Below are 9,667 nucleotides of genomic sequence, written 5' to 3' on the forward strand. Positions count from 1 at the left end.
ATTCAAATGATTGTCTACTTACGGGTTGAATCTACGAATATTCTTCTCAATTTTCCACTCTACAGTGTGTGTAGGAATTGTTCAACATTGCAGAACCAACAGTGTTGTGAGATACACATTTCTTTAAGCATCGTTCGCAGTCAATCTTTTTTCTGTACTATCATCGATTGTATGGACTCATTGTGATTGGACTCTGTGCTCAGATTCTTACAACTCACCCTACTCCTAATTAAGTGTTATTCTGTTTATTTCCTTTGTTGTTGATCTATTTTAACGGTCATTATCGTGGTAATCTTTTTGCTAATACAATGTTTAGATTTGTTCACCACAGGATGAACCCATCTAAACGTATCTAATAAATGTTGTTGTTGTTGTTGTTGGATGACATTTCCTTTTTCTTGATATTCTAATATTTTATGATACATGTAGGACCTCTAGTTACCAGAACATACAGTGATGCCTCAATGAACATGCCATCGTCCGTCATCTGCCTAATAGTGTGACTAGTATGTACTGAAAGTAAGTAGAACAAGTCATGGATATCACCATTGGTCAATATTCAATTGACCATGAAACAATCATGTGTTAATCAGCATCTTCTTTGATATTGAGTTACAGTTTTCAGATACTTCTAAATTATGTCATTATCAACTACTTATTGAATGTTTAGTTGAATGACCATATAAATTTAGAGCCTAGTATAAGATGAAGTTAATCAGTCATCTTCTTTTCATATTGGGTTACCGTTTAAGTTCTGATGAATTCTTATTTAATGTGTGGTTTACAATGTGCAGTGTGTATTGTAGTATACTCTGAAAGCATGTTGCAATCTTCTTGATAGTACATCATGTGTTACTGTCATTGATCTATTGTAAACCACTCGTATTTGTGTATATGTTAGTACAGTGTAGATTTTCGAGTGACAATCATTCGGATTTCCTGTTTATTGTTTTCATCTCCTGTCTTCAGTGTTGTTGTTGTTGTTGTGTGACGGGTGTGTAATAATTACCGTTGTCTATTGGTCAAGTGAATTGAATAGGTGAAGAGTTAAGACAGTATCCTCTATAGCTGGACGGCCGTCCAGTGGTTCCAGGTTTTCCATGGTGGTACACTAGCTGACCAGTCCCAAATTGGACGAAACGCGCGTCAAACTGGATTCCTCTGCTAACCACTATCCAGCTTTGTTTAAAATGAGGTACAATATATGAAATTTGATTTTCTGAAGTCCAGATGAATTAAGACGTGTATGTTGTCTAATGAAAGCAGATCTATTTTCGCAGATTTGTAGGTATCAAAATTAGAACCTAAGGAAATAGTTCATCACTGGACGGCCGTCCAGTGGTTCCAGGTTTTCCATGGTGGTCTAACTTCAATTGGCTAATGATCTCAACTCTATAAAATTACTAAAATCTTCACAAAACCCCTTCAGATTTATAACTGTTTAAAGAACCCCTTCATTTATGAACGAAGAATATCCATTATGATAAATTCCCTTCAGGTCATACAATTATATATCCAAATTATTAATCCGAAGTATGGTCAGGTTAAGGGGAGAAGTGAATCGTTTATAGTTATGACATCTGAACTTTAGATTGTCAAATAAAGAAGTTTCTTAGCCTGTTTTTAGTATCCCAAAGTTCAATGCTTGTAAAACAGTAATGTTGTATATTTTGTTGTGAAGATCGTTTATTCTAATCAATTATCTAATTCATTTTGTATTGGTTGTTTGAATCTTCCCATTGATGCTTAGGATTGAAACTGGACAGTCTCTTATTGGCTATATGTGCATACTGTACGTATTGCCTCGATATTGCCTTAATTCACAAGCATTATAAGCAAAGATGGACATCAATGGGAAGATTCAAACAAACAATACTAAGTGAATTTAAACTTCACTCCATTGCAAAAGCAAGTGACTATCTGGACTCAGTAGCTGAGTGGATAACATGATGGCGTTTAAAGTGAACAGTACTGGGTTCGAGTCCCAGAGTGAACATCAACTCTCAGATGCAGGTACATCCAGCTGACGAGTCCCAAATAGGACAAAACGCTTGTCAAACTGGATTCCACTGCTAGCCACTATTCATTTTGCTTATAATTATCTAATTATTATTATTAGTGATAGTAATCAGGGTACAATTGTATCATGGATAATATACGATGAATTTGAACTACATCATCTAATGGTATACTTAGAGATATAGTCTTAAAGAAAACCCCCCTTATCTTCCTAATAAAAATGATTCCTTTGAGTCAACAACCAAACATGATTGAAACTATGTTTTGATGGGTGGGAAATAGTTTGTTTTAATTAATAGAAGAGAACATTTTATATAATGAGATACATTTATTACTTGAATCATATATAAATTATTGAAAAGAATGTTAGTTAGTATACCAAAACATTCTCTAGAGAAACATGGTTTCGTTAAATGAATGATTCATAGCATCGGTATTTCATGAGAGATCATTTAACCAAGTTTTGAGAAATTGACTGAGTTGTGAGGCCTGAAATGAAATGAAGAGATTTTTTTCAAAATTAATTGGTAAATAAATCAATTGATCTGGATATTCAGTCGACTGAATCAATGTTATGAGAAAGGAGAAGCATTAACCAGTACAGTTCAATCGGGTCTGTTGTGAGATAGTAACTCATTGAAGACAATAGTGGATGATGGTGCGATTTTGTTGATTTATTCAAATTAGACATGAACAGTGTTGGATGTCGGCTTAGTGGTCTAGATTTAAGCATTTGCGCGCGAGACCGATAGGTCCTAATTTGGAATCATGAGGACGCGATCGTGTTTGCGCACTGCTATAGATTCCAACAATAAGGCGAAACAACCGTCTAGTGCCTCCAAATTTTCAACGGTAGTCTAGCTTTAATTGACTCATAAATTCATCTATTAAATTACTATATTGTCCACAAAACCCCTTTCTGAATCAATATTGCAAACATAGTTTAGCTACTTACTGAAAACAAGTAGTACAATTTATTTTGGTGGTATTTTTAACATGTCCAACAACTGCCCTCCACAATCGTTGTAAGCAAAGACGTTTAGTGGCTAGCAGTTGAATCCAGTTTGACACGCGTTTCGTCCTATTTGGGACTCGTCAGCTGGATGACTGATCAGTTTCAGCCCTAAACATCAATGGGAAGATTCAAACAAGTAATACTAAGTGAATTTACCCTCCACAATCTTCGAAAATCAGAAATTCTGTAATGTATTCATATTGATATACTCCTAGAAAATTTACCGGTTACTTTTTATCTTGCTATTGAATCTGTGCTTCTCCGATTGCCGGTGTGAGGAATCGAGGCTACTTGAGGTTTTTATTTAGAGTGTATGATATACATAAATTGACAGCATCTTTATGTTCGATAAGTCTATCCATACATGAATAGATTATCAAGTGGAATGTTATCGATGTACAGTTTTTAGGATAAAATGTTGATGATGTCTGGAGAAGCCTGATGGAAATCAATATTTCTGACGCATAATCATTGTTATGATTATGTTTTAGAATAATTCATTACTGGGTACTACAAACTGAATCAGGTAAGGTTCAGTCATTTGAGAAGTAGGATAATCATTAGCTACAGTGCTATGAAATGATACACAACATCGTTAATCGATGGAATGTGAATATTTGGATCTTACGATATCATCTGACTCGTCTAATATTGCAGGTTTTACCAGAGGATTTGAAGGTTTGGACTTCAGTCGACGGTTGTAAATTTAGTCGATACTTTTAGAAAAGTATATACTGAGATGAAGCAGTTGTTGATTATCTTCATGTTCCATGTGTTTTTTTCTACATTAAACTAGTCTATGACCTAAACTACATTCAAATGGGTATAAATGGGGTGAATAGAACACGAGTGGGGATAATCGAATGTATTTAAGCACAAAATACAAACTATCTCACTAAAATTCATTTAGTATTTGTTTGAATCTCCCCATCAATGTGTTAGGACTGCAACTGGTCAGTCTCTTATTGACATATGTGCATACTGTGCGTATTGCCTCGATATAGCCTTAATTCACAAGTATTGTAAGCAAAGATGGATAGTGACTAGCAGTTCAATCCAGTTTGAAGAGCGTTTCGTCCTATTTGGGATTCGTCAGCCGGATGTACCTGCATCTCATAGTTGATGTTCACTCTGGGACTCGAACCCAGTACCTTTCTCTTCAAACGCCATCGCGTTATCCACTCGGCCACTGAGTCCTGATAGGACGAAACTTTCATTTCAACAACTGTAATGCCTAATCATTACATTGTAATGAACAAGAACAATGGAATGTATTTAGACACAAATTACAGACTATCTCACTAAAATCTGATAACCATACAGCAAATAGTTAATTTGACAAATAACAATCAATTGTCTCAATCTTAACTGTTCCTTCTGTAAATATCAATCCATGTTCTCTGGTTCCATTGTTCATGCATGTTCATACCAATTGCGCTTCATATCTTTTCGTTCCTTATCGATCTTCTGCCAAAATACATTATATGTCTGACCATCACCATATACTACTTATGTGGATATCAGTAACCCACATCACATAACCACTATCAACATCTTATTTTAATATTACCATTTTGTTGAAGTTCAGTTATATCTTATTTTCTTAGGAGTTGAGGGTTTAAAGGATTTTCCAGTCCATTCAAGTAATTGTTTTCTTTGGCAAAAATTATATTCAATTATTATCTGTATTGTTTATAAGTATCAATTGTGAGTACATATTATTGAACACTTGATCGATACGGTGGTGGTTGGAGGTGGTCAGCAGGAAACTCTGGACCCGGGTTTCGTGCTACTTGACACTCGTCAGCAAGGTGTACCTGTAATCTTGAGGGAACTGGTGCTCCCTGACGGATTCGATCCCGTGTCACTCAGCTTCACAGTCAGAGATGTTACCACTGAGCTATCCTCAGTGTCGAGCCACCTAGACTAGTGACCACATTACAACTTGATCGATAGCATTCGATCAGCACTAAGAAGTACTTGACACGCATGACATTGATCACCACCCAGTGATCAATCAATTGTGACTTGATCGATACTTTTGTCGCTTTTCGGTATATATATATATATATATATATATATATATATATATATGCGTATGTTGTCCACTATTGTTCCATATAAAGAGGAAATTTGGAAAAGACGTTAGAAGTGGATAGGGCATACATTAAAGAAATTATTAAACTGCATTACGAGGCAAACCCTAACTTGGAATCCGGAAGGAAAGCGGAAAAGAGAGAGGCTTAAGAACATATTACGCCAGGAAATAGAAGCAAATATGAAATTGTTGAATAACAACCGGAAAGAACTGGAAAGGATTGCCCAGGATAGAGTTGGATGAAGAATACTGGTGGGTAGCCCATACTACTCCACGGGGGGTAACAGGAGTAAGTAAGTTAGAATTTAGTCAAATATCATCATCATAAACAATGTAGAGGTATTTCTGAGTATATTGATGCATCAACTGAATTAAAATTTTACACTTCCCATTACAAAATACAAAGTGTATACACTTTAAATAATTTCTTACCTGTTCTGATTTTGTTAATAATGAATAAGGGAGATCTACTAAAGTGTATACATGAACTGTACCTTGATCATCACCTATCAGGACACTCTTGAAATCAAAAAAAATAAATAAAATTTTTTACATCAACTAGAATTGATTGAAGTTACATATGAAAAAGAGTTGGATTCTGGATCATAAGTCTAAAGAATAAACATTTAATAATAAACTTGAAGGTCTTAGGTTCGAACCAAGGTGGATATACATTGATGTGTGGTCTCAATATTAGGACGTGATAGTTTGTTTATTTTTTATATTGTCTTTTGATTTTCACTAGTTATCTAACTAAGAAGAGTTCGACCCCTAAATGCCCTGGTACGGCTGAGATTGGGGAGAGTTCGCTCTCCCTCTCGAAATGCCACTCGTATATAGCCTTTACCAGGGAAGTCCTACTCACTGCCTTCTCACGGAATTGCTGTTTTTTACGAAATTGAGAGGACAAAAAGCGAATGTCCGGTGCTTTAACCGGGTTGGTGGACACAGAAAGTCAACCTAAGGGAGTTGGAAAACCCTGATTACAAACCAATGGTGAACATGGGCTCCAGTATCCTGAGGGAACAAATAGCTTATGAATCAATTGTTGGTCACCGGCTATCATGAGACTGCATCTCCTCACGATACTCTACTACCTTGTGGATCAGATCTTTAGGTCAAAGGCTCCGGGTGTGGTCTCCTTAAGAAAACCACCTGCTTCAGTTTGGGCACCCGGGCAGTATCATAGCTCTCACACAAATCAAATGAGATTTTTGTGGCCCATATGTATCTGGAGTCTCTTTGTACCAATATTTATGTGTTTAAATAAATAAATAAATAAAAGTTCGTGACACAAATGAAATATTGAACTGGAAAATTAAGAAATTCTAGAAAGATTCCCATATCATGATATTAACCAAATGTGATCTATCTAGTATCACTAACCTCTTAGATATACTTACCAGTTGGAAACAATTCTTTAACTGATTTGATTCTATTATATCAAACAGTTTTGTTGATGAAAATGATCACATGACAACTTAAACAGTACATCTCAATTCCCTATAATAGGAGAGCCAGACACTGCTTAGGCTTAATCCGGATAGTACAGTTCAATCCCATTTAAATAAAGACAGAACAAATTATATTTCGTGGTTTCTCATCAGCTGCTCACAACCAAATATGTATTACAGTTTTAGCATTGGGTTAATAAATAGTATGGAACAATTGACATAAGTGGAATGTAACGGATTGGAATAACAAAAGGTTATCAATGAGAACTATATAAATATATATATATATATATATATATATATAAGGAAAGGTCAAAGGTTATGATGTATTAGAATGAAGGAAGCATAAAGGGTGGGTGGCGTAATCGTTGAGTGGGGTTCAAAGACCGATAAGATCAAATGTGTGATAATTTTAGAGTCATGAAATTAAAAACAATTAGGGTGGGGTTACGTAATAATTGAATAGAATTTGAAGAGTTCACACTATTTATTACCCCAATGTTAAAAACTCTAATCCATATTTGGTGTAAACAGCTGATGAGAAACTACGAAATATAATGAATTCATATTATTCTACATCAATATTTGTTCTGTCTTTATTTACATTCATAAAGGGAACTAACTGTATGAAATATTAATCCCATTTGCAGGAGAGCGAAACACTATCCAGGCTTAAACTTTATAACCCGAGCAGTACGGTTCAACCTCGCTTCACAAGAGAACCAGACACCATACAGGCTTTAACGCTATAATTTGAATAATAGGGCTGAATCCTGTGGCGCGACCATACTGGTACCTCGCACCCTGGTGGATCAAGTCGTCATCAATGGATCGAATGAGTATTATGGAGAAGTAGAGATATGATGGTTGAGATTCAGACAATAAGTATAATCAGTGATGATTAAGAAGTCTAAATAAAATGATTTAAAAGTAGGTAGATCTAGGATAGAAGTAGTTCATCTATATCTATCTATACCGTTTTGGTAAGGTGATAGTTTCATTCACTTCACCTACTACTGGTCTTCTTGGTACTACTATGACCTAACTATTACACAAGGGATTCATATGTCTCAATTCATTAAACATTCTGTTTATTTAAAAGTTTGGGAAAGATTCTTGGGGGTGGGGGGGGGAGGATTTTGATGAAAAGAAACTTATCTTCTATCATAATGATCATATAATTAATGGTTTTATTCCATTTTCAGCATGACTTTCTATATCATCACGTTTAATAGTTTTAATAGGTGGACAACAAAGTTTAATTAATGATTAGTTTATGTGTTTAACAGATGAAGATAACTAGTATTGAAGAAATCTCTGTACCAGTAAGTCTAAACATAGGCAAGGAAAAAACTATAATCCTCAAATACACCAACCCAATCACACTTGATGGAGAAACTATGGAAGAAGTGGAAAGTTTCATGTATCTGGGTAGCATCATCGATGGATGTGGAGGATCTGATGGAGACGTATTCGTGAGGATTGGCAAAGTAAGGATATCATTCCTATAGTTCAACAACAACTGTCAATCAAAGTCTCAATCTTCAATACGAACGTCAAGACAGTTCTACTGCATGGAGCTGAAACTTCGAGAACTACTACAACCATCGTCAAAATAGTACAAATATTTATAAACAACTGTCTACGAAAGATATTGATTATCCGTTGACCGGATAATACCAACAACAACATACTGTGGGAGAGAACAAACCAACTTCCAACTGAAGAGGAAATTGACAAAAGACTTTGGAAGTAGATAGGACATATAATGAGGAAATCACCAAACTGCATCACGAGGCAGGTTCTTACTTGGAATCCTGAAAGGAAACAAAAAAGAGGAAGACCGAAGAACATACTACGTTGAGAAGTGCGAGCGGATATGAAGAGGATGAACAGCAATTGAAAAGGCTTGCCCAAGACAGAGTTGGATGGAGAGTGCTGGTGGGTGGCTCATGATCCTTCATGATGGGTAACAGGCGTAAATATCTAAGCCATTTGTTTAACTGCATATCTACATAAATATTTAAACAAGTGAATATTAAGAAAAGAGAATACACAAGTTTTAGTAAACCTGAACATTCTGATAGAGTTTTGTTCTCTGAGCTAGATGGTTTGGTCGTGGAGCTCTCATCGTTATTCTGAACGACATCATCAGTAAAAACTCCATCAAAATCATCCATTTGAGCTATAAATCTTCTCCACCATCTCAAAACTTGAACAGTTTCCAATCAAATTTCAATTCTGTGTCATTGTAGTCATGATAATAACAAGAAGAAGAATTTGTAATTCACACAATTAGTCTGGAACTCGTTGATAATACTACTTAGGGTTCATACAAAGATGAGAATATGCCTAGTCCCAATTAAACGATTAACCGAGTCAGTTAGTGAATTCCACAGTACACGAATATTATTCAAGTTACCTTATCCCAGCAACAATCCACAGTTACCAACATCTATGAAACATTGAATATTGAAGAGAATCTTTCATTAGATTTGATTATCATTTATCGATCGGGTGATATTACACATTTACACATAGTACTGATGATGGAGAAGATCTGTAGCTCAGGTGGATGATTTAGATGGAGTTATTTTGATATTCGTATAATAACTAGGCATTGACTTGAATCCTTATTGGCTATAATACTTGAAGCTTGTTTTACATATACCTTACTATTACATTTGTCTATTCGATGTCTTGTATAATATCAATATAGATTTGGAAAATGTTAAAGCTAACAAAAAACTGAAACAAGGTTTCATTGAATGTTGGACTAGGTTGTAGTATAAGGTAGATACATTTTGTTTGGTATCCATATGATTTTACTAATTTATGATATACATCTCAGATGTCATGAGAACTATAATTGGCCACTGTTACTTCGTTAATGTCATTCAGTTTCAGTGAAATAGACCAGATTCTTAGGGAGATATATGTGATAGAGATTTGTCAATCTTCAATATTTGTATAAAGTATATTAGGTGTTTTGTGGAGATTTCAGTTTTTTCATAATTGAAATCATGAGTCAATTGAAGATAGACCATCAGAGAAAACCTGGAAGCACTGGACAGCCGTTTC

General features: G+C 35.2%; 1 non-coding gene across 1 annotated transcript; it reads right to left on the reverse strand.

The window, feature by feature from the left end:
* Positions 1-4,160: 4,160 nt before the first annotated feature.
* Positions 4,161-4,227, reverse strand: Smp_tRNA_00275_Gln_TTG.1.1. Its single transcript has one exon. It is a non-coding gene (tRNA).
* Between the last annotated feature and the right edge of the window lie 5,440 nt (positions 4,228-9,667).

The sequence above is a fragment of the Schistosoma mansoni genome, chromosome W (genome assembly GCF_000237925.1).
Source record: "Schistosoma mansoni strain Puerto Rico chromosome W, complete genome".
Taxonomy (NCBI): Eukaryota; Metazoa; Platyhelminthes; class Trematoda; order Strigeidida; family Schistosomatidae; genus Schistosoma; species Schistosoma mansoni.